The following is a 25,436-nucleotide window of genomic DNA, read 5'->3' as shown; positions in this document are numbered from 1 at the left end:
GTTGGGTAAATGTGCTTTTGTGCCAAAAGTGTTATTAGCTTCATAAATGTGACTATGTGTATTTGGTTGGTGTTTATGGAATTAATGGTAATGTTTCATAATTAGAGGTACTAATAGTTAACTCGCAAAACCCTGAGTACTATCAAAGTCCAATAATTGCCACATACTGCTAGTGACTGTTTGTTTCATTGCTAGTGGCTTTATTCATTAAATATACTTTAACTGGAGTGTGTGGTAATTGTGGTGATCACTTCTCCCACATATTTGTCCGAATGTCTTAGGGTATACATGGTCACCATCATACACACAGATACTTACACTTATCAAAGTTTTGATCGAATTTTTAGATACTATTTAAAAGTTAAAATTTAATTAAAGAAGTAAAGATCAAAGAAAGGAGTGGTATCAAAAGGGAGGGGGGCACTGCAAGTCCCATAATTTTTTTGAATCATAGAAACAAGTTATGAGAATAAATGCACCGTAAAAGAAATCTGAGCCCATAGACTGCTATTCCTATCATTCAAAATCTTGTCACTGCTATATATTTATATATGAGAGTTAGCACATTTTTAGTACATCAGTTAGAATTGGTACAAAAAAATTAATTCACAATTCTCTTAACACTAGAAACAAAACACAATGAAAAATTGTGATGCAAATCAGAAACTGTATGCAATTGGTATTAAATATATGGGAATAAAAATAAGCAGTCCTTTCCCAGCGGACATCATCCCAGTCATATGTTCAAGCAAAACGCGATACAACCAGAAACAACTATCGTTAGACACAGTTTAGATATCTGTTGCACTACAAATAATTAATTGGGGACAGCCAAACACCTGCCATGGCTAGTGCAAGAGGCTGCATGTGTGAGTCAGATCGAAGCTGAAGAACATTATTTTATCGGGGACTGCCACTGATAAACAAAGAACTGCACTACAATGCTAGACAGTCATTATAGTGCAGGGCACAACTGGTGAGGGAATTCAATAATACAGCAAGAAGGCAGAGCCATTATAGCATCAATGGCTCAGTTACTTCAAGTCTAAGCCATGGATTTGTTGTGACTTACATGATAGGAACTGATGCTGTAACAAAACAGGGGCGCACCAAGACTGCATAAGTACTCATCGTCTTTAGTCAAAAGAATTGCAGTCTGCAAGCCATCAGACGTGAAGAAGGGCCTACATTGGTCTATGGGTCTACGAGAATGCATGGCGAAACCATTCATCCTCTCTGGACTCTGCTACTGCTTGCTGCCTGTGCCAAGTTTGATGCTGTGGACTTAGTGCCCTCTAACTGACAGACTACTTGAAGGCCACTTCAGCTATTTGTGAGTTAACGAGCATTGCACTCTCGTTTAAATATATGGCCGAAAGAGTCAGCCTACAGGAATTGTGAAACGAACCTGTCGTCCAGGACCACATGCCACAAAGGGCGCAGATTCACCACGAGATGGGGAAACTCACAGGCGTCTATTGTCTACTGAGGCCTGTGCACTGTAGTGTGCGAGTGAGACAGACGAGAACCTACATCATAGGGAAACCCAGTAGCAGCCATTTGCGGCCAAAGAGACGTAGTAGAGTTAAATACAGTGGACCTAAGATAGGCCATAAAGGGAAACATTTATGAAAGCTATTTAATTATGTAGTAGTGCAGGGAATCAAGCCACAGTAATTTTATCTACCATCCTTCACAAATTTTCATGGTGATTCCAATAAAACTTGAATTTTGATTATATCTGTAATAGTCTAGGATTTACTGTTAAAGTGAAATTAACAAGTTTCGTAACAAAGACCTGAATGCTAAAATCTGAACGCTTTAGTCGATCTTAACGATCGAAATTCCATATAGAAGCGCATCATTAAAACGTCAAATATTGTAAACATCAATTCTGTAACTTCATTTGCTTAAAAGATATAGTAAATTTAAATTATCAGTTTTTTTCAGTTAAGGATCAGATCATCATTTCCTCCACACAAAACACATTGAACGATGACAGCATGACACCTTATTGAATCATTAGGTAATAGAATATTTGTTGTAAAGTTTAGTGCATAACACTTACTTTTGTTCTGTATTTATTTATCAGGAAGCATATTGGTGCAAAAGCTACTGGCCGTGACATTCAAAGTTGATAAGGAAATTGTATTGGTTTTATGTAAAAGAATTTAACGTCTATTATGTAATGGATATTATTGTTACTTTATTTAGAAGGTGAAAGTGGTAAAGCTTTGATTATTTAAATATGTTAAAATGAAAAGTAACGGAGAATAAGCTGTAGCCAAACAAATGGACGGCTTCAGTTGAGCGAAGATGTTCAGCGCTTGGGAAAGACGGGCGGCAACGGGCAGAGGGCAGTTCTGATCGAGACACCAAAGGGTACAGTTCGGATTGAGACGCGAAAGCGGACAGTCGGCCTTTAGGCAGCTAGGAAGGGAAACGACTTAGAAAATTTCGCGTTGTTTGGTATCATGGGACTTAGTCTCTGAGCGGTGAGCAGCTGCACGCCTGGTGCGAACTCTAGCTTTTTGTATGGAGTATCGGACTTGTGTTTCGTGATTAGATTGTGAATGATCGAATTGTGTCAAATGGATATGCGCTCGAGTGTAACAGTAACTCTAAATACGACCACTTTCGCTATTAGTTTGCTTTCTGAATAAACATTATACTAACCAAATCACGAAAGTGTGGTCTATATCATTTATGGGTTGTTAATTTAGTTCCCAATATTATTATTACTGCTATTATATGTTATGTTAACTATGTATTTCGCAAACTTTCCATCAGGTAGACAATTTAACCAAAGGGTTACAAGTGTCTTATTTAGGGCGTGTAATGCGACACATGCGGTTCAGCCCCTAGACGAGTTTGAGCCAAGACGTTTTGACGAAGAGGATCCACATGTGAGCCCAGACAACTTTGGGATGTTAGCTCTCATACTGCTGGCCTTCTACCCTGCAGACTCTGTTGTCATCCAGGGCTACGCAACTGCTCATCCACTATCACTTGAGCAGGCAAATGCCTGGTTGCCAGCCTGTGCTCATGTGGGCAGATATTGCTGTGGTGAGCTGCCCTTTCTGCACTGGGCCCATGTCATGACTCATGTGCCATGCCATGCCTTACCTGTGTCTACTCAGCCACAACTAGGCTTCATGGCTGGCACACAGTGACACTAACTTGCTGGTGTCAGCAGCCTTCCCTTATCGTTAGTATCATCATTTCCTCATCTACACGACACCATTGGGTCACATACTGACCACAGTGCCTCCCTGATGTGCTGTATATGGCTTATGTCCTAAGGATTCTGGCCTCATTTGACATCACAACAACTATTGTGGTACTGAGTAATAAATGTATGGTTTATCAAAGCTCTTTCATTGACAACACGTCGAATGCTTACTGGGCATTCATTCACTGCCTTACTGCTACTCCACCTGCACTGATGGGCTGCCAGCAACCTGACCTCCAGCTACACTGTTCCACTTTTGTGAATTTAATGTGTATTGGTTACTGTATTAAGTAAATAATTGTGTAATTCCTGAACTCCCTCAATTTCATATAATATTTCAGTGTCACACACTGGTCTGAAGATGGTCTATTGAGAATTAAACTAATCACCAGATATGAAACATCAGTTGTCATCACGACTGATTATTTTCATTAAAATAGGACATAGATTAGTGTTGTTCCTAACATGTTTTGAAAAGTTATTAACCTGTTCAACGAACTGTGGGTACTCTGCACATGTGCCAGTGTCGTTTACAATGAAGGACATTAAGACTAAGAAAGGAAGAAAGAAAAGGAAACTGAAGAGCAGGAGGTACATAGTGTTTGTTATGCACTCTCATCACACCAACAGATATCAGGTGGATAGGATACTGTTGTGTTTGCCATGTTGCATTTTCCAAGTTTTTGTGGGTGGTGTTCAGTTTATAAGTGAACAGGAGTGTGTTATTATGACACTATGTTAGTGTGGTAATGAATCCTGTACCTCCAACTTTCTGAGAAGAGAGAAGGAATGATGCGAATTCCTTTTCCACAGGTGGCATTACCGCTGAGAACACCTAGAATAGGATGAGTTACGTTTGCGCCAGACAGAGATAATTATACGTCCAACTAGGAAGGTTCTGATCATCAAACAGGGCTGTGAATTTCAGTTATTCTTAGGTAAAAGAAAAGCAGCAAGAAGTCCAGGGGAAGTGCTGACATCACATCCATATATTCAGGGGTGGGCACTCTGTGTTTACTCCAGAGGTTATGATAATAAACAGCTATGAATGAGGAAGGCCCAGAGGAATGACGAGGTTAGTACTATGAGGTAGTGGAACATTAACAAATGGAAAGACCTGTGACATAGCAGGTATGGTGTTCTACCATTCGGCTACCATATTTGGAAAAACCATAATGAATCTGACAAAGGCTTCACTGAACTGGCTGGAGAAGTTGCCAGACATGTGACCAATACAGAACCTGACGTATTTAAATGACATCCTAAATACAGATCTCCTCCACTCATTAGATGAGCTTAAGACTACAGAGACTGTTTCAAGATGCACAGATCTACTTTATTCATTGAATGAGCTTATAGCCTCATTAAAGGATTGAAGTACCATTCAGAGAATGTTCCAACATTTATGACAGTATTGCGATAAACAACACCATAACATTATGACCATAAGTATCTCGGTCTACAGAACTGTAGTAGTTCCAATGTAGCGTCCACGGCTAACCGACCACTTTCTACGAGTGGGGTCAGGGCTGTTCCTCAGATAAGTAATTTAGCTTGACATGGTACCATGGTACTTTAGCTTCTCATGTTTGACCATGCCTTATTCTGGCATGTATTAGTTTATTTTATGCTTCTGAAGGAGGCTTGACTACTCTAGCTGAAACCTGGGTGAAGACCAGTAGCATTTCGCAACTGAGACGGATTTTTGACACATTAGCATAAAATGGAATTGATCCAGATTGTCTTCTGTGAAACGCCTACTGAGGACTTTTTAAAGATGGGAGAATTTAATAATATTATACAACTGGTCTGTAAGTAATGATTCAGTGAGACCATTTCCTGTAGGGAAGCGAGGCAGCTCCATGAATTAAAAGGAGAAAATAATATTTAAACACACAGCCAGTGGACCTTGTGGTTTAAGCTGAGCTAACGTAAGAGGAAAACTAACTGTCCTGTATGTAGCTGTCAACTTGTAAATGTATGTCCAGATTTTGCAGAATTACCATGAGCATAAATTCAGAGATCAGACCTACTGAAAGAGGGAGGCCTGTTGCTGTACAAATAATTAAATGGTCAATGCTGAGTAAAAATAGACACCTGCCGTGGCTAATACAAGAAGCCACATAAGCAGGTCATACCAGAGTTGACCAAAAGTGAATGCATTGGGGACTGCTGTTGATACAACAAGAACTGTGCTATAGTCTCAGGCACTTACCACAACACAGGACGCAGCTGGAGTGGAAATATCAACTATGTGGCAGGAAGGAAGAGCCATTGCAGCATTGGTGGCCCAGTTACTTCACGGCCAAGCCATGCATTTGTTGTGACATACACCATAAAAATTGATGCTGTAGCAAAATACGGATGAGCAAAGACTGTATAAATATTTGTCACTTTTAGTCAAAGGTTTAGAGACCTACATTGGTTCATTAGTCTATGAGTTGACCTGGCTCAATGAATTACACTCTCCAGACTCTGCCAATGCTAACTGCAGCCCTGCTGCTGGTGCCAAGTTCAATGCTGTGGACATAGCGTCCTCACTCTGAGAGTATCTGGCTCTTGTCCAGGCCTGCGCAGCTACTCCTCCAAGGTTGTTTTGGCAGGCGAACTCTTGGCTGCCAACCTCCACTCATGTGGGCAGATATTGCTACGAGGGCAGTTCAATAAGTAATGCAACACATTTTTTTTTCTGAAACAGGGGTTGTTTTATTCAGCATTGAAATACACCAGGTTATTCCCCAATCTTTTAGCTACACAACACTATTTTTCAACGCAATCTCCATTCAATGCTACGGCCTTACGCCACCTTGAAATGAGGGCCTGTATGCCTGCACGGTACCATTCCACTGGTCGATGTCGGAGCCAACGTCGTACTGCATCAATAACTTCTTCATCATCCGCGTAGTGCCTCCCACGGATTGCGTCCTTCATTGGGCCAAACATATGGAAATCCGACGGTGCGAGATCGGGGCTGTAGGGTGCATGAGGAAGAACAGTCCACTGAAGTTTTGTGAACTCCTCTCAGGTGCGAAGACTTGTGTGAGGTCTTGCGTTGTCATGAAGAAGGAGAAGTTCGTTCAGATTTTTGTGCCTACGAACACTCTGAAGTCGTTTCTTCAATTTCTGAAGAGTAGCACAATACACTTCAGAGTTGATCGTTTGACCATGGGGAAGAACATCGAACAGAATAACCCCTTCAGCGTCCCAGAAGACTGTAACCATGACTTTACCGGCTGAGGGTTTGGCTTTAAACTTTTTCTTGGTAGGGGAGTGGGTGTGGCGCCACTCCATTGATTGCCGTTTTGTTTCAGGTTCGAAGTGATGAACCCATGTTTCATCGCCTGTAACAATCTTTCACAAGAAATTGTCACCCTCAGCCACATGGCGAGCAAGCAATTCCGCACAGATGGTTCTCCTTTGCTCTTTATGGTGTTCGGTTAGACAACGAGGGACCCAGCGGGAACAAACCTTTGAATATCTCAACTGGTGAACAATTGTGACAGCACTACCAACAGAGATGTCAAGTTGAACACTGAGTTGTTTGATGGTGATCCATCGATCATCTCGAACGAGTGTGTTCGCACGCTCCGCCATTGCAGGAGTCACAGCTGTGCACGGCTGGCCCGCACGCGGGAGATCAGACAGTCTTGCTTGACCTTGCGGCGATGATGACACACGCTTTGCCCAACGACTCACCGTGCTTTTGTCGACTGCCAGATCACCGTAGACATTCTGCAAGCGCCTATGAATATCTGAGATGCCCTGGTTTTCCGCCAAAAGAAACTCGATCACTGCCCGTTGTTTGCAACGCACATCCGTTACAGACGCCATTTTAACAGCTTCGTACAGCGCTGCCACCTGTCGAAAGTCAATGAAACTATACGAGACGAAGCGGGAATGTTTGAAAATATTCCACAAGAAATTTCCGGTTTTTTCAACCAAAATTGGCCGAGAAAAAAAATGTGTTGCATTACTTATTGAACTGCCCTCGTATGATGAGCTTTCCTTTCTACATTGCATTCACATCATGATCTCATGCTTCACAGCCTTTACTCATCTGGGGCTACTTGGCCGCCTCTAGGCAATACAGTTGCCACAGAAATGCCAACATGCTGGTGTCAGCGTCCTTGCATTGGCATTGGCATCACTATTTCCTAGCCTGCACAACAATGTCAAGCCACGTGCTGACCACAGTGCCTTCTCATCAATGATGTATGGCTTACTTCCTGTGGAAATAGGCCTCTCTAGGCACTGGCATGACTATTGAAGTACTGAGTAACAAAATTGTGGTATATCAATGCAGTTTCATTGAGCACATGTCTGGCATATGCTGGGAGCCCCTCTCTGCCTCTCTACTACCTCGCCTAGGTGATGGACCGCTGGCATCCTGACCTCCAGTTACCCTGTTCCACAACCCCCCATAGCAGCCGACCACCCCCTTTGCTATAACAGTTTACTTCTTAGTAAACCTGGTATGCTGTAACATTTTTGTACATTTATCACTACAGTCAGAAAACTTGTTCGACATGTTGTATTTCACTGACATATGCGTACAGTACTGCCATATTCCATATTGATTGTATATGTGACTCTAATTTTTTCAAACATGAGGGAAAAAACTGAAATATATAATATTTCATTGCATCAGTCGTTGGGAGCGATCTGAAAGTTAATATAATTCTTGAAAAATCAATTTTGCCAAGATTGGTAAGAATACATTCTGTTACTATGAGCGGTTTCGACAGATCTACGCTGTCATCATCAGATCTTGTAACATTATTACATGTGCTTGCTTGTTACTATAGTGAAAGCCACATACTGATGTTGCGTCAAATTGTAACATAAAGTGCCAGGGAACAACAGCATGTCAGAAGTAAACTAACACACAATGAAACATACAAAATATTCTTAATGTTCCAGCATACACATGTAGTCTGGTCCAGCTTTCTCACCATTTTTGGGAAATAAATCATAGAGGGAACGTGACTTAAAATATGACAGCATGCTGCAAAGTACATAATGCCTCAAGCTGTTTTATTCCATTCTCAGTATCAGCTGATGTATTACATGTCATGTATTGTTATTCGGTCTGCTTTCCTGCTTCACTGATGCAAGTTGCAGCCCTCAGCCCTTAGAGGGCTCTGAATTGTATTGTGTAACATGGTGGTGTGTAATGTAAGTATGTTAGTGCATGAGAAACAGTGTGCTATAATCAACTTTCGAGTTTGAAGAGTTCATCCACACATGGAGCACGCTCGCCTTCAGCATGGAAATGCCAGACCTCACACTTGCACTGCGATATCTGCAAAAGTCCAAAGCCTTGGGTTCACTGTCGGCGATCATCCTCCATACAGTCTCAAGTTGGCCGCATCTGATTTTCAACTGCTTCCAAAACTTAAAGAGCACTTTTGAGAACTTCACTTTGATAGTGATGAAGCAGTGGAAGCAGAGATGAGGTTGTCAATCCATCAACAAAGTCTAATATTCTACAGTGATAGCATCAACAAACTGGTTTCTTATTTGGAGAAATGTGTATGTCATCAGGCTCATTATGTTCAGAAATAAGTATATAGGCGAGAAGAATAAAGATGTAGAATGTTAATAAAGTATGTTTTAATTAAAAAACTTTAAGAGTTTTCTCATAAAAAATTAAGAGGCATTACTTTTCAGCACACCATCATACGTCATAAAGGAGTCGTGGCAGGTCATCATTTATACTAAGTGGCCGCCATATTGGATAAATTTGGCAACCATGAAGGATGGACCAGCTTTTCTAATCAATAGAACACTCATTTTTTTAATTTCCCACCATTTTCATCTCATCCGGTTGGTGAGGAGTAGAGCGAGGGGGGGGGGGGGGGGGGGAGGAGAGTGACCTTGACCTTAACCTTGGGGGAGATCTGGTAATGATGCAGAGTGTCCTACAGTTCCCACTGACCCATTTTTGCTGTCTATCCCCATAGGGAGATGTTTAAGTGCTGACCTCCAGAGTCACAGTCCAAGACATAAAAGGAAGTACATCAGCTGGGAAGGCTAAATTATAATAAAAACTATTTTAAAACATGGGTTCTTATCTGTCCTAAAACCCATCAAAGTCATTTCTTTGCAAAAAAAACTACTATATTTGTGCACCATTGATGTTTGAAGGTTAAAGACTCAGAAACACAAGTCCTTGAAGAAACAATTTCATGTGACACAGACAGTTATGAGTGGCAGATTAGAGTTATAGAGCAAGTAGTATTAGACAAAAAGCTAAACATTTGCTTGAAAAACATACATTGGCACTTCCAGTACTTATGTACAAAGTCACCCCTGAGCAAGATGGCACAGTGGTTATCGCATGGACTTGCGTTCAGGAGGACGATGATTCAAACCCTGTCCTATCATCCAGCTCTAGGTTTTGCGGAACTCCCATAAACCGCTAAAGGCAAATGTCGGTATTGTTCATTTGAAAGGGTACAGCAATTTCCTGTCACGTCCTTCCCTAATCTGAACATGTGTTCCATTTCCTATGACCCTTGTGTCAACAGGATGTAAACACTAACCTTCTTTCCTTCTTTTTTTCCCTTAAAAAGTGATATTTCAGAAAATAAATAGAAGTTGCTGTGTTGTCGTACGTTCTTTCCTTATTTTTCACTGAGGTGCAAATATAGAGTTTCAGAGAAGTAATTCGAACACAGTATGCAAGCTTGACAAGGACAAGTTGATAAGGTGCACCATATTCAGTGTGTCCACACTGCAGTAGCGCTGTCTAACTCACACAGTCAAGATGCTCCTGCTAATTTTTTGTTATACACTGTAAGGTAAAGGAGCCAAATAAGGCCGTTTATCCAATATGGCCTCACTAGCTAAACTCTGAGCTTGTGCAGATGCTACTGGTAAGTCCAGTAAAGTGTGTGAAATACGAAGCGTTGTCTATGAGTGGCCTGAATCTTGTGTATTCTTTTCAGACCAAAGGTGAGTTTTTGGTATGTTGTAGTTACAGAATGTGTTTCACGGTGAATTATAAACATTAAAGAACCAGTTTCTTAATTGCTGCAAGACAGTATTCTTTGCTTCATCTTGGATTTTTTAAACATATTTTACCTCGGCTTTACCTTTGGCAATCAAGTACCATTTTCAATGCAGGCCGTTCTCCTAATATGGCCCCAAAGCAGATGTTAGTGATTAAAATGACACAGTGAAGATACGAAGCGCCCAGTGTGCAATAAATTGTATTCGTAGTACAACGAAGGACAAAAATGGATTCGGCGAATATGATGCTTCTTGTGGAGTCATGAAAAATGCAGTGGGCGAATTTCACGTAAAACTACAATTATTTGCACTCTATACTGGGAAAGTAAATATTCATACTTGGGTGTTTGCTAATATTAACTTTTTTTTATTTTATTTCTGGCTCTCCAGACTTTGCATGCCTGTAATACATGGGGCTCATGTTTGGATCACCTCTCTCGTAAATAAAAGACAGCCACTTTTTTGCACTACCATTAGTTTCTAAATTCTGCTTAAATCCCTTACAAATAGTGAACATACTTGGGTGTGCAATGAAGCATGAACTCTTCTTTCTTCCAGGAATTTGCTGGAGTTACAAGTGATTATACAAAAAGAGGACCATATTGAGGACCTTATCTCGCCGCAAGCGGACAGAAAGCTACACTTAGGAATATGATATCGGATGAATGCCAACAGTATCACTTATGCTGATCTGTAACATAGTTTTCACAATAGGGAGCGTATGAACTGCCATAAAAATCGACACTGATCAGTATTCTCACCACATTTATCTTTCTTTAGTTTCCTAAGGATCTTGCAAGCTAAGACACAGTACATTACAGAGCAGTTCATTTGCAATTTTCTTGTAACCTACAGATATTTAATGACGAATGACATTTTATTACGAACCAGTGAATGTGGAACGTAGGTAACGTGTTTGAAATGCATTACCAACATTTTGTCATCTATGCGACAATCTAGAGAAGGAACTACAGTGCAGTCTTCCTCTGTGAAACAGCTTTGGAAAAAGACACTTAGTATTTCGGCCTTTATTCTGTCATCCTCTGTTTCAGTACCATTTTGGTCACAGAGTGTCTGGACATTTTGTTTTGATCCACCTACCGGTTTGACATAAGACTAAAATCATGCAATTCTATCATGCATATTGATGTCTAGATTAGGATATTCTTCGCTCCAGTGCCCGCAGTTGTGCCTGTTAACACTTCCAGAAACATTAAATTTGGCCTCTACTTCCAAATGATGTGTTCTTTGGACGTGGATTTTTGTTCAACTTTCCCAGTAATTTGTCTGCAAACTTCAAGTACCTATCCAAATCGTTCATCATTAAGGTCATTTATCAAATGAGTTTAATATTGCTTTAATATCAGATTCTTCATTAGTCTCTACAATTGCTGTGCATGAAATGTTCAGCACTCGGGACAAAAGTCTTCGAGATTTTGCCTTCCCAGGGGACAAGTTAACAGTTTCCAACACACAAGCTCTGTTATCATCAGCCCTATGCATACTCCAGGACCTGCCCACTCCCTTTGCAGGCATTGCTCCAGTATATTCTCTGTATGCTGGTAGTCATCACCTCAGCGTATTCTACTTACGTTGATAGTGGATGGGCGATTGACTGAGTTTCAGGGAGACACGTTAGCAACGGTCATCTCTATTAACTTAAATACACATAGGCTCTTGGGCTGCGCTGCATCGCAACTGCCACTGCGTCAAGTTGTATCTTGTAGTAAGCAGTATATTTCTTTAATGGGCAATTCTCCATCTCTGAGTGTTATAATAATGCAGAATGGCAACTTTCGTTGTTAGTAGCTAATCCACAGATGGTACAAAATATTTTTGTTTAGATGCCTTTTCTGATTTTGGTTTCCAGATAGTTAACAAAGTTCATTTAGTGTCTCAAGTGGTCCACTTCCGAGACTTGGATTCTCCAGTTTAATCGCCTGCCCTCTGGGATTTCGTCTGCACATGAAATTTATCAACAATATTTGGAGCAATTAAATCACGACATTTCCTGTGCATAAACCACCTCGATGACATATGGGTCATAGGCTCTATGTGAGTGCAGCATTTACGAACTCTGCAAGTGGTTTTCAAACGCCTTTTGGTGAATAGTCCACGTTGCCAAGAGGACATATGTAATCTTTCCCCAAAAGGTTCATTTTTGGGACATTTGCTTACCAAAGATGGCCTCATCACTTTGGCCGGGAGGAGTTCCAACCCTTTTGTGCAAGATTTCTTATTATGCTAAGTTGATTTCCCTGGCTGCGCACATCTTTACATGCTGTGCCAAAGGGGTGTCAAATACATGTCGTCTGCATACTGCCAATGGGCTTTTCAGTTCCTCAAACATTGTTTATGTTCCACTACCTGTTTGGCTTACTTTACGCTGGATAAAGCGTTAACCCTGGCCGCTAATGCATCCCAGTATAGCAATGATCTAGTTCTTCCAAAGTAGAGCTCCCACTGAGCAACCCATCGATTACAAATCAAAGAGGCTTTCCACAGTGCAGCTTAACTACTCGCAGGTGGGAAAGGAAGCAATGGTTATCATTTTAGGAGTTAAAAAATTTCATGTTTTTTCTTTGAAGCATAGTTTCTAGCCATTAGCAACCACAAGCCCCCAGTTCGCCTTATTTAGCCTTCACTCTGAGCTACCGCATCAGACTGTCCATCAGTTACAGAGGTGGACTCTGTTTCTCAGTAATTATTGCTATGATATTCGTTGCCAGTCCACCACATAGCATGTTAATACAGATGTGCTATTGTGATTGCCAGCAGGACCTGATCTGGAATTTGATCGACAGGTGGCTCTAGTTTTTGCAACCGGAGAATACTTTGCAGCAGACATCACTGGAGTTTCCTTTGATGGCACAGGAGGTTAGGTGGTACCATGGCTGCTGACTCAATTGTTTGAAAAATTGTCTCAGCAGTGCAGACAGTATGCCCAGGGTGTGCTCCTTCGGGAGCAGATTCGGTGTGGCTGCAGGAGTAGCTCTACATTGTCCAGGGGACCCTCATGCTGGCAATGGAGAAGCAAAGCTGTTGAGTGGCCGTCTTCCCACTGTTGCATCCTCCCACACACCAGCAGATGTGTGCATTGCCCTGAGATATGTCCTGTATGAAGACCTTGGTACAGCATCACTTCTGCTAGCCTGGGGTTGATTGTGATGTTGAACAATTTGTGAGAGCTTTTGTAGCCTGTGCACAGGACTAGGCTGTGCCACCAAGTCAGTATTCACTGTGTTCAGTTCTAGTGCACACTTGGTACAGGGTGTGTGTCTTCTTTGCAGGCACTTTTTTGGATGCATGTGGTTGTTGGTAGTTGATGCATTTTTAAATTTCCCTTATGTGGCCAAACTGTCCTCCACAATGTGGACTGCAACTATTTGTGTACTGCTGGTCATTTTTGCTAACAATGCCTTTCTCCAGACCGTCATCTCTGATAATGGTTGAAATTAGTGTTGCAGGAATTTGCAGATTTTTGTGTTTGTAATGGTATCCAGCATCTGACTATCACCCCATTTCAGCTGGCTTCTAACTCAGAGGTGGAGCGGTTTGTGGGAATGTTTGAAACACAAACGGAGATGTAATTTTGGAAATTTTTGGTAAAGTCTTATGGGAACAAACTGCTGAGGTCATTGGTCCCTAAGCCGACACACTACTTAATCTAACTTATGCTATAGACAACACACACACCCATGCCCGAGGGAGGACTCTAACCTCCGACGTGGGGAGCCGCACAGACTGTGACAAGACGCCCTAGACCGCGCGGCAAAACGAAGATGTCTGTATATGCCTTGTCCCAAGACAACCCACTGTCTAGTTTCCTTGCCATGTACTGGGCGACGCCGATTAGTAGGTGCAGTCTGTCAGAGAATATGTATGGGTGTCAGCTACAGGATCTTATGGATCTGTTGCATCCCAAGTGGTATAACTCAGAACATCATAGCTTGCCTCAATTTCTTGGAACGCTGCTGCATCACAAACCTGCCCATTTCCAAAGCTGTATGGCTTTTTCAAGGGAGAAGGATTTGAGATATCGAGATGGATGCAGATAAGTTGGTATAGATATAGTAGCGGGATAGTGCAAAATGCTGTCACAGATGGTGTGTGCAAGAAACTGCAAGGGCTGTGCCGCTAACTCAGGTGTTTACCTCTGGGGGCAAAAGACCTAGCCAGGCAGTTCATACAAGAACATCAACTATCTCGATCTTAGCCTTCACCTCGCACTGTACCATGTTTTCCGTTTCCTAAGCTTATTCTGTCACTCAATCGCTTGCATTGTGTCTGCTCGATGCTCATCTCTATGTGTTTTCAGACTCTTGGCTTCCTGGTAGACTGACTCGTACCTCGAGTTTCTTTCCCTCTTCCCAGTTTCACCTGCCCCAGTTTGTAGTCAAGTCACTATTGTCACTATTGGCTAGCATAGTATGTAATATTTTGTGCTGACAATGACAGTTCCTTGCTTTGTCACACCTGTGCAGATACCAAAGACTACTTATCTAGTCATGCAAAAATTAAATCTCTCTTACAAATTAATCATTGTTGGTCGCCAATCTCCATCCCTTCACAGTGCTACACAGTTAAAAGAGATCTGTGCATTTGTGACTACTAAGTCCCGGAGTATCTAAAATATTTACATGAACAACTGAATTCGCGTTAGCTACTCGTAATGTACCCCGTTCCGCCTCTGATAATGGAAGAAAAAGGAAGCAAGTTCAAGTTCTAACATCCCATTGACGACTAGGTCATTAGCTATGGAGCACAACCGCGGATTAGGAAAGGATGGAGAAGGGAATTGGTGTATTTTTTCGAAGGAACCATATCGGCATTTAACTTAAGCGATCAAGGGAAATCGTGGAGAACCTCTTAATTATTCACTATCAATGACTATCAGTATAGTGGCTAATGAGAGCAGCTCTTTTAACAGAAGTTGGATGATGGTGCATGACTTTGGACTGATATCAGTTGTTTCTGTTTGCCGACAACCTTATCTTCAAATAATGTGTGGAATGAGTAGCTTTACTGAAAATATCCATCACACGCGTGTCACTGCAAAATAGAGCACGAAATGCAGCAACACGTTAACACGAAGTTTGCCTCAAATTACAGAAAACGGCAACAGAGACTCATGGAATATTAGTGCAAGTGTACAGTGCTGAAGCAGTAAATAAAAAGTGCGAGAATGGTTTAAATGATTTAGAGACAGAAAGGACGGTGTCAACACGCATAACATCGTAGGAATCTGATGGATGCTTGTAAATGATTGGCGGCAGTCTCTGAGAGTGACAGCAGAAGAGTTGAAGATAAGCAACGACAGTGTAAGCACGATCATTCACAGATGCGAATATCCAACAGTACGTGATGATGGTGCTTCAAGCAATTACTCAAGATGCATTTGCTGGTAGTTCCCAACAGCTTTACAATCGACGTCAGAAGTGTGTTACAGGCTACTGGTGATTATTTTGAGAGACAGAAAAATAAACTTTCGTTTCCTTTATTTTTGAGACCATTCGCAGAGCTTTTCAGACACACCTTGTAGTCTCAAACAAAGGACTAACCAAAGATAAACAAGACCGATCACGCGCTACCATAAGGAAACATCATTAAACAAAAAAAGGAATCAAAAAGTAGCATAGCAGACGTCACTTACTACGACACTGACAATGTCTAAGAAAGATTATATGTCACACAGAAATTATGTTTGTTACCTAACAACCTGTTCTGCAGTATTAGCTAAAAATAAAAATTTTCTTCTCCCTATGCTACGTCTTTCCCAAGTAGTGAAACTTGGGAAGTGTAGCTGTGTTTTACCAAAATTTTCTTCTCCCTATGCTACGTCTTTCCCAAGTAGTGAAACTTGGGAAGTGTAGCTGTGTTTTACCCAGCTCCTTTATTCTCTTTATTGAGCGACTGGAATAGCTAGCAGTTCCTGAAACTCTCCCAAGCACAGTGAGAGTTTAGCCTCCTTGTTCCCCTCTTCCAACAAAAATATAAAGGCATTGTGCATAAGCACACTTGTTTGATTATGGAGAACTTAACTTGCACTGCGCATGAGGCACCTATCTCTTGGAACAATGGGGTGGACTCGCCCAACCTTCATGAGGAGAATTCTTTCCTGTGGATGTGCCACGTTATTTTGCACGATCTCTACCAACAGAGGCCATTCACTTCTATCGATATAGCCATTCCCTTTAGCCACTTGCTAGAGAATCTTCTTTGAGTGCACAGTTAGTAAATCTGGATGCCTGACAAGCATCTGAACACCTTACAATTGAGGCGATGACTCATGGTGTAAAAAAACACTGAAAGCTTAGAAATCATCTTCAGTAATGACCACTCCAGCCCCACTAAGAAATCACAGAGTTTGGTGGAAGCTGGACCCAAGACATTCAAACATTTCTCGGATATTTACCAATGGAAGATGACTTCGGAGTTATCGAGGGCTCTATTTCATCCTGTGTACTACGGGGGTTTGACACAGGTCCAAACCAAGGTGGCAGAGGGGGGCCGGGAAAAGGGCTATCTGGTTATCTGACCCAGGTGGCAATTTCAGGGGGTGCCAAATGCAGATTGTGGAAGAAAAAAAACCTGTTTTACAAAGAGCCTAACACCCAGCACACGTTGGGCTATCGACTATTCATATGATTTTGAACGCATTCCTGTTGGTTTTTGAACATTTCTGAACACATTCTTCTTCCAGCGTAACGGCAAGCGCCGCCACAACGATCGGGAACGCGAAAGCAGAGAGGGCTGTGAGACGACGTCAGCCAATAGTACGCTGACAGACCCCTCTAGGACGACACCGAGACAGGAGCGGCCTCTACACGAAGAGAATACAAGCGCCGCGCCTCCTAGCCGCGGCCGGAACCGAAGACGAGCCGTCATACAAACGCCACAGCAGTGACTTATGAACTGTTTCGTTTCGCTTGCTTTGAAATTGTATACACCAAAGGACACTGATTATTTACAGGTCGCCATTTGCTTGTGACACACCTTTCAGTACGCAGAGTTCAGTATTGTCAATTTAACTTAATGTAATAAACTCCATTAATACGATTTGCTTGTACTGTTGTCTGTCGATCCGAGAAAACAGCTTCCTAGGCGAGTGGGCAGAACACAATTAAGTCTAAGTTGATTTCTGAACGGGCCATAAGTTGATTTTAGAATGCGTGCATAGTCTCTGTCCCACCGCTTCTAGTAACAGAAAACCTTGCAGACGAAACGGGACGGGGCTATATGTTGTTGCTGTTGTTGTTGTGGTCTTCAGTCCTGAGACTGGTTTGATGCAGCTCTCTATGCTACTCTATCCTGTGCAAGCTTCTTCATCTCCCAGTACCTACTGCACCCTACATTCTTCTGAATCTGCTTAGTGTATTCACCTCTTGGTCTCCCTCTATGATTTTTACCCTCCACGCTGCCCTCCAATACTAAATTGGTGATCCCTCGATGTCTCAGAACATGTCCTACCAACCGATCCCTTCTTCTAGTCAAGTTGTGCCACAAGCTTCTCTTCTCCCCAATTCTATTCAGTACCTCCTCATTAGTTACGTGATCAACCCATCTAATCTTCAACATTCTTCTGTAGCACCACATTTCGAAAGCTTCTATTCTCTTCTTGTCTAAGCTATTTATCGTCCACATTTCACTTCCATACATGGCTACACTCCATACAAATACTTTCAGAAATGACTTCCTGACTCTTAAATCTATACTCGATGTTAACAAATTTTTCTTCTTCAGAAAAGCTTTCCTTGCCATTGCCAGTCTACATTTTATATCCTCTGTACTTCGACCATCATCAGTTATTTTGCTCCCCAAATAGCAAAACTCCTTTACTACTTTAAGTGTCTCATTTCCTAATCTAATTCCCTTAGCATCACCTGATTTAATTCGATTACATTCCATTATCCTCGTTTTGCTTTTGTCGATGTTCATCTTATACCCTCCTTTCAAGACACTGTCCATTCCGTTCAACTGCTCTTCCAAGTCCTTTGCTGTCTCTGACAGAATTACAATGTCATCTGCGAACCTTAAAGTTTTTATTTCTTCTCTATGGATTTCAATACCTACTCCGAACTTTTCTTTTGTTTCCTTTATTGCTTGCTCAATATACTGATTGAATAACATCGGGGATAGGCTACAACCCTGTCTCACTCCCTTCCCAACCACTGCTTCCCTTTCATACCCCTCGACTCTTATAACTGCCAACTGGTTTCTGTACAAATTGTAAATAGCCTTTCGCTCTCTGTATTTTACCCCTGCCACCTTTAGAATTTGAAAGAGAGTATTCCAATCAACATTGTCAAAAGCTTTCTCTAAGTCTACAAATGCTAGAAACGTAAGTTTGCCTTTCCTTTAATCTTTCTTCTAAGATAAGTCGTAGGGTCAGTATTGCCTCACGTGTTCCAACATTTCTACGGAATCCAAACTGATCTACCCCGAGGTCGGCTTCTATCAGTTTTTCCATTCGTCTTTGAAGAATTCGCGTTAGTATTTTGCAGCTGTGACTTATTAAACTGATAGTTCGGTAATTTTCACATCTGTCAACACCTGCTTTCTTTGGGATTGGGATTATTACATTCTTCTTGAAGTCTGAGGGTATTTCGCCTGTCTCATACATCTTGCTCACCAGATGGTAGAGTTTTGTCAGGACTGGCTCTCTCAAGGTTGTCAGTAGTTCTAATGGAATGTGGTCTACTTCGGGGGCCTTGTTTCGACTCAGGTCTTTCAGTGCTCTGTCAAACTCTTCACGCAATATCGTATCTCCCATTTCATCTTCATCTACATCCTCTTCCACTTCCACAATATTGTCCTCAAGTACATCGCCCTTGTATAGGCCCTCTATATACTCCTTCCACCTTTCTGCTTTCCCTTCTTTGCTTAGAACTGGGTTTCCATCAAAGCTCTTGATATTCATGCAAGTGGTTCTCCTTTCTCCAAAAGTCTCTTTAATTTTCCTGTAGGCAGTATCTATCTTACCCCTAATGAGATAAGCCTCTACATCCTTACATATGTCCTCTAGCCATCCCTGCTTAGCCATTTTGCACTTCCTGTCGATCTCATTTTTGAGACGTTTGTATTCGTTTTTGCCTGCTTCATTTACTGCATTTTTATATTTTCTCCTTTCATCAATTAAATTTAATATTTCTTCTGTTATCCAAGGGTTTCTACTAGCCCTCGTCCTTTTACCTACTTGATCCTCTGCTGCCTTCACTACTTCATCTCTCAGAGCCTCCCATTCTTCTTCTACTGTATTTCTTTCCCCTATTCCTGTCAATTGTTCCCTTATGCTCTCCCTGAAAATCTGTACAACCTCTGGTTCTTTCAGTTTATGCAGGTCCCATCTTCTTAAATTCCCACCTTTTTGCAGTTTCTTCAGTTTTAATCTGCAGTTCATGATCATTAGATTGTGGTCAGAGTCCACATCTGCCCCTGGAAATGTCTTACAATTTAAAACCTGGTTCCTAAATCTCTGTCTTACCATTATATAATCTATCTGATACCTTTTTGTATCTCCAGGATTCTTCCATGTATACAATCTTCTTTTATGATTCTTGAACCAAGTGTTAGCTATAATTGAGTTATGCTCTATGCAAAATTCTTCCAGACGGCTTCCTCTTTCATTTCTTACCCCCAATCCATATTCACCTACTACGTTTCCTTCTCTCCATTTTCCTACTCTCGAATTCCAGTCACCCATGACTGTTAAATTTTCGTCTCCCTTCACTACCTTAATAATTTCTTTTATCTCATCATACATTTCATCAATTTCTTCGTCATCTGCTGAGCTAGTTGACATATATACTTGTACTACTGTAGTAGGCGTGGGCTTCGTGTCTGTCTTGGCCACAATAATGCGTTCACTATGCTGTTTGTAGTAGCTTACCCGTACACCTATTTTTTTATTCATTACTAAACCTACTCCTGCATTACCCCTATTTGATTTTGTATTTATAACCCTGTATTCACCTGACCAGAAGTCTTGGTCCTCCTGCCACCGTTCTTCACTAATTCCCACTATATCTAACTTTAACCTATCCATTTCCCTTTTTAAATTTTGTAACCTACCTACGCGATTAAGGGATCTGACATTCCACGCTCCGATCCGTAGAACGCTAGTTTTCTTTCTCCTGATAACAACGTCCTCTTGAGTAGTCCCCGCTCGGAGATCCGAATGGGGAACTATTTTACCTCCGGAATATTTTACCCAAGAGGTCGCCATCATCATGTAATCATACAGTAAAGCTGCATGCCCTCGGGAAAAATTACGGCTGTAGTTTCCCCTTGCTTTCAGCCGTTCACAGTACCAGAACAGCAAGGTTAGTGTTACAAGGCCAGATCAGTCAATCATAGAGATTGTTGTTATAATTGTTATAATTATTGGCGAAATCCATAGATTCAGAGTACCAGAGTGGAAATAAACTAGTAACTGGAGTAACAGGTAAAGAAGGATTACATATTAATCTTCTCGGTGTAGCCAAGGAAACGAAATTTTGACAAAATTTTTGCCAGATCGCTCCACTACTAATGGCCAGTTGTACAGTCCTTGGTTAGCAACCGCTTAAGTTTTATCCTCGGAATAACACGGAAAACGCGTTGTATGAACACGTAATAACGCCTAACAGGAGAATAAAGTCGGAATAACTAAATGGGTGATTATGGCAGGGTTGGTGAAGCTAACCAGAGAATTAGTTTTGACATTGGCAGGAATAGCTACAGAATTAGTGACGACAAGATTGTTTGTTAGAACGAGGAAACAAAAGAAGCGGGAACATTATACAAATTATATGGAAGAATATGACGATTCTAAATTTATATAAAAATTTCATAGTACTAGTCTTCGATGTAATGCTTAAGAAACTGGAGCGTATGAATGAAATGTGAAACTATTTCCTTACATAAAACTGTTTGCTTGTTCACTACCGGCCATTAAAATTGCTACACCACGAAGATGACGTGCTACAGACGCGAAATTTAACCGACAGGAAGAAGATGCTGTGATATGCAAATGATTAGCTTTTCAGAGCATTCACACACGGTTGGCGCCGGTGGCGACACCTACAACGTGCTGACGTGAGGAAAGTTTCCAACCGATTTCTCATACACAAACAGCAGTTGACCGGCGTTTCCTGGTGAAACATTGTTGTGATGCCTCTTGTAAGGAGGAGAAAGGCGTACCATCACGTTTCCGACTATGATAAAGGTCGGATTATAACCTATCGCGATTGCGGTTTATCGTATCGCGACACTGCTGCTCGCGTTGGTCGAGATTCAATGACTGTTAGCAGAATATGGAATCGGTGGGTTCAGGATGGTAATACGGGACGCCGTGCTGGATCCCAACGACCTCGTATCACTAGCAGTCAAGATGACAGGCATCTTATCCGCATGGCTGTAACGGATCGTGCAGCCACGTCTCGATCCCTGAGTCAACAGATGGTGACGTTTGCAAGACAACAACCATCTGGACGAACAGTTCGACGACGTTTGCAGCAGCATGGACTAAGTTGGGAGACCACGGCTGCGGTTACCCTCGACGCTGCATCACAGACAGGAGCGCCCGCGATGGTGTACTGAACGACGAACTAGGATGCACGAATGGCAAAACGTCATTTTTTCGGATGAATCCAGGTTCTGTTTACAGCATCATTATGGTCACATCCGTGTTTGGCGACATCGCGGTGAAGGCACATTGGAAGCGTGTATTCGTCATCGCCATACTGGCTCATCGCCCTACGTGATCGTATGGGGTGCCATTGGTTACACGTCTCGGTCACCTCTTGTTCGCATTGACGGCACTTTGAACAGTGGACGTTACATTTCAGATGTGTTAACGACCCGTGGCTCTACCCTTCATTCGATCGCTGCGAAACCCTATGTTTCAGCAGGATAGTGCACGACCGCATGTTGCAGGTCCTGTACGGGCCTTTCTGGATACAGAAAATGTTCGACTGCTGCCCTGGTCAGCACACTATCCACATCTCTCACCAATTGAAAGCGTCTGGTCAATTGTGGCCGAGCAACTGTCTCGTCACAACACGCCAGTCACTACTCTTGATGAACTGTGGTATCGTGTTGAAGCTGCAGGGGCAGCTGTACCTGTACATGCCGTCCAAGCTCTGTTTGACTCAATCCCAGGCGTATCAAGGCCGTTATTATGGCCACAGGTGGTTGTTCTGGGTACTGATTTCTCAGGATCTATGCGCCCAAATTGCGTGAAAATGTAATCACATGTCAGTTATAGCATAATATATTTGTCCAATGTATACCCGTTTATCATCTGCATTTCTTCTTGGCGTAGCAATTTTAATGGCCAGTAGTGTAATAGGTATTTGATATTGGCATTTTGTGAATTATGTTCTGTCGTATTATGTATGTAATGAGATAGGTAAAAATGACCATTTGTGCCAAAACGGTATCGCTTGTTTGGTGTGTGATACAATTACTGCAATATTAGAAAGGCCTATTCCGTTTTATCCACCAGACAGTGATAAAATAGATGTAATCAGATCGAGAAACCACGCCAGGTTGAGTACTATTTGTATTAACAGCTGTTTCAGTGCTAGAGAACGACATTTTGGTTTTTCATGTAGCCGAACGTTTGACGAACTTTGGTGGGGTAATAGATTCTTTCGTAGAAAGGGAAGCACTCCGTGTAAGGCTTTAGCAAGATCAGCACGGAAAAAAAAATTCTGGGATCTAAGGATTGAAGAAATGTGTACTGTCCTGCTTGTGTCTTGTCTTTTTCCTGTATGTAATTTTATGTCACCTGAAAGAAAAATTTATTAGGTAATAGGCAATAAAGAGTACAGATTTTCTGAAGAGTTCTTATTCTTGCAGTTACAAATAACTCGCCCAGCATTAATTGTGAGTTTCTTTTTAAGGAGGTAGGCTGTCATACCGGCGGACTAGGAGGAGGAGAGGCACCACAGGATATTTTAACTTCCACTATCCTGAATGTAGATTTCATGGCTTCCATTACAAAATATATCCGTTTGAATTCCACAGAGCGAAATACAGTGACGTGTGATAGCAGAATGCTGTGTGAAGAGGTGGCGCTGCACTTTAGGACACTTAAGAGCAAATAACGTGTCTTACATTTCCCCCAACACATATGTTATACATATAAAACGTTTCAGAAAGACGTGCGCTACAAAACGAACAATATTTTGAAAAATCAATTATTTTTAAATTTTTTACGTCCTGTCTCAAACGCTTGGTGGGATTGGGGGGGAAGGGGGGGGGGCATAGTCGGTGCCAATATCAATTTTTTTCCTAGTTCGGAAGTATCGTAGATCTTGGGCTGGTGGGGTAATAATATGGAACTCTCTGAGAAGCGCTTGCCTGAATAAAATTGCATAAGATAGCAAAGGTTGCGCTATTGTATATGACCATGAACAGCGCCTGTGCAATACGCTCTGCATGTTGCAAGTATCTGTAATTAGAACGGTGTTTTGTGTAGTTGTGAGTGCATTCTGTCAGTGCTATATGAATCTGAACGTGTGAAAATTGTTGGTACTCCTATGATGGGCGCTTCTGTAACCAAGATAGGCGAAGTGTTTGGTATTTCAAGGGGCACCGTATCGGAGATTTACATCGCATACATGGAGAGCGGTACAACATCAACCACTGAATCACATTGCAGACAAAAGGGTGTGTTGAGTAATCGTGGCGGCTAGCCATTGAAGAGGGTTGCGACGAACAGTAAGAGGGGGACGCCAGCTGCAGAAGTTACTGCAGTACTGAATGTCACACTCACAAACCGTATCAGCACCACTGCAGCGCGAGCTGAAGTTCCAAAACCACGTCAGTGATGCAAAAGCACGTAACAGAAAAATGTGATACCAAAGCCATAAAACCTGGACTATGGAGCATTGGAAGAATGTCATTTGGTCACATGACTCTTGTTTCACGCTGTTTCCAGAATGGTGGTGTAAGATTCCCTTGAACCCATACAGGAACTCTAGTTATCCATTCTGAGACGAGTGGAAGCTGTTATGAATACCAGCGACTTCCTTACACCATATTGGGCGTGCTAACGTGTTGTGTGAGGCGTTTTCCTATTTTTGTTCAGCCCCTGCATCAATGTATCCTGTCGCTCATCAGTGCAGGCAACCTTTTACCATGAAATTTCCTTGCAGATTAAAATTGTGTGCCAGGATGAGACTTGAATACAGGACCTTTGATTCTTGCAGGCAAGTGCTCTACCACTGACCTACCCAAGAAAAACTAACAACTCGGCCTCACAGCTTTACTTCCACCATTTCTTCGTCTCCTATCTTCCAAACCTCATAGAAGTTCTTTTGAGAAACTTGCAGGACTAGCACTCCTGGAAGAAAGGATATGGCGGAGACATGGCTTAGCCACAGCCTGGAGGATATTTCCAGGATGAATTTCGCTCTGCAGTGGTGTGTACATTGGCATGAAACTACCTGGCAGATTATAACTGTGTGCCAGATCGAGAATCGAACTCTGTACCCTTGCCTTTCGAGGACAAGTGTTCTACCAACTAGAGTTTGGAAGGTTGGAGATGAATAATTACCAGAAGTAAAGCTGTGGGGTCAGGTCACGAGTTGTGCTTGGGTAGCTCAATTGGCAGAGTACCTGTCCATGAAAGGATTGGTCCAGCACCGTTTAAGACTACTATGAAATTTCCTATCAGCACACATTCCACTACTGAGAGAAAATTCATTCTGGAGCTTTTTACCACGTTTTTGCTGCTCAATGGCAATGTTCCCACACCCATGCTAGCCGCTGTGCCTTGTGCTGTGCTGTGCTGAGGTCAGAGGTACACGTCTAGGATGATTCCTTCTGTACTCTATAATAAGGAGTTGGTTCTGACTGGTATGGTCGCTCACCACTTGTTGTACAGCATAGTACTGATGACGGGATGTTACACTTGGCCTAGACCAGTGTTGTTGAGCCGAACACTGGTGTTCCATGGGAAGTGAATAACTGCTCCATGAAAAATTGCTAACATGGCATTTTTTCAACATTTTGATGATACTAATTACTTTTTTACAATTTTATTATGGTTACCGGGTTATGATTTTAAATTGGAGTAATCACTGAATGAAACAAGTTAGTTAATTTTTTTAAATTTTATTAACCTTCAAAATAAAGAAGGTGTTTCATTGAAGACAAAGAATTCTGAAAGTGTTCTACCACAGGAAAAGTTTGAAAACCA

This window comes from Schistocerca piceifrons, chromosome 1, assembly GCF_021461385.2.
Source record: "Schistocerca piceifrons isolate TAMUIC-IGC-003096 chromosome 1, iqSchPice1.1, whole genome shotgun sequence".
In the NCBI taxonomy this organism is placed as follows: domain Eukaryota; kingdom Metazoa; phylum Arthropoda; class Insecta; order Orthoptera; family Acrididae; genus Schistocerca; species Schistocerca piceifrons.
The sequence above is the reverse complement of the archived record's forward strand: the minus strand, read 5'-3'. Positions refer to the sequence as shown.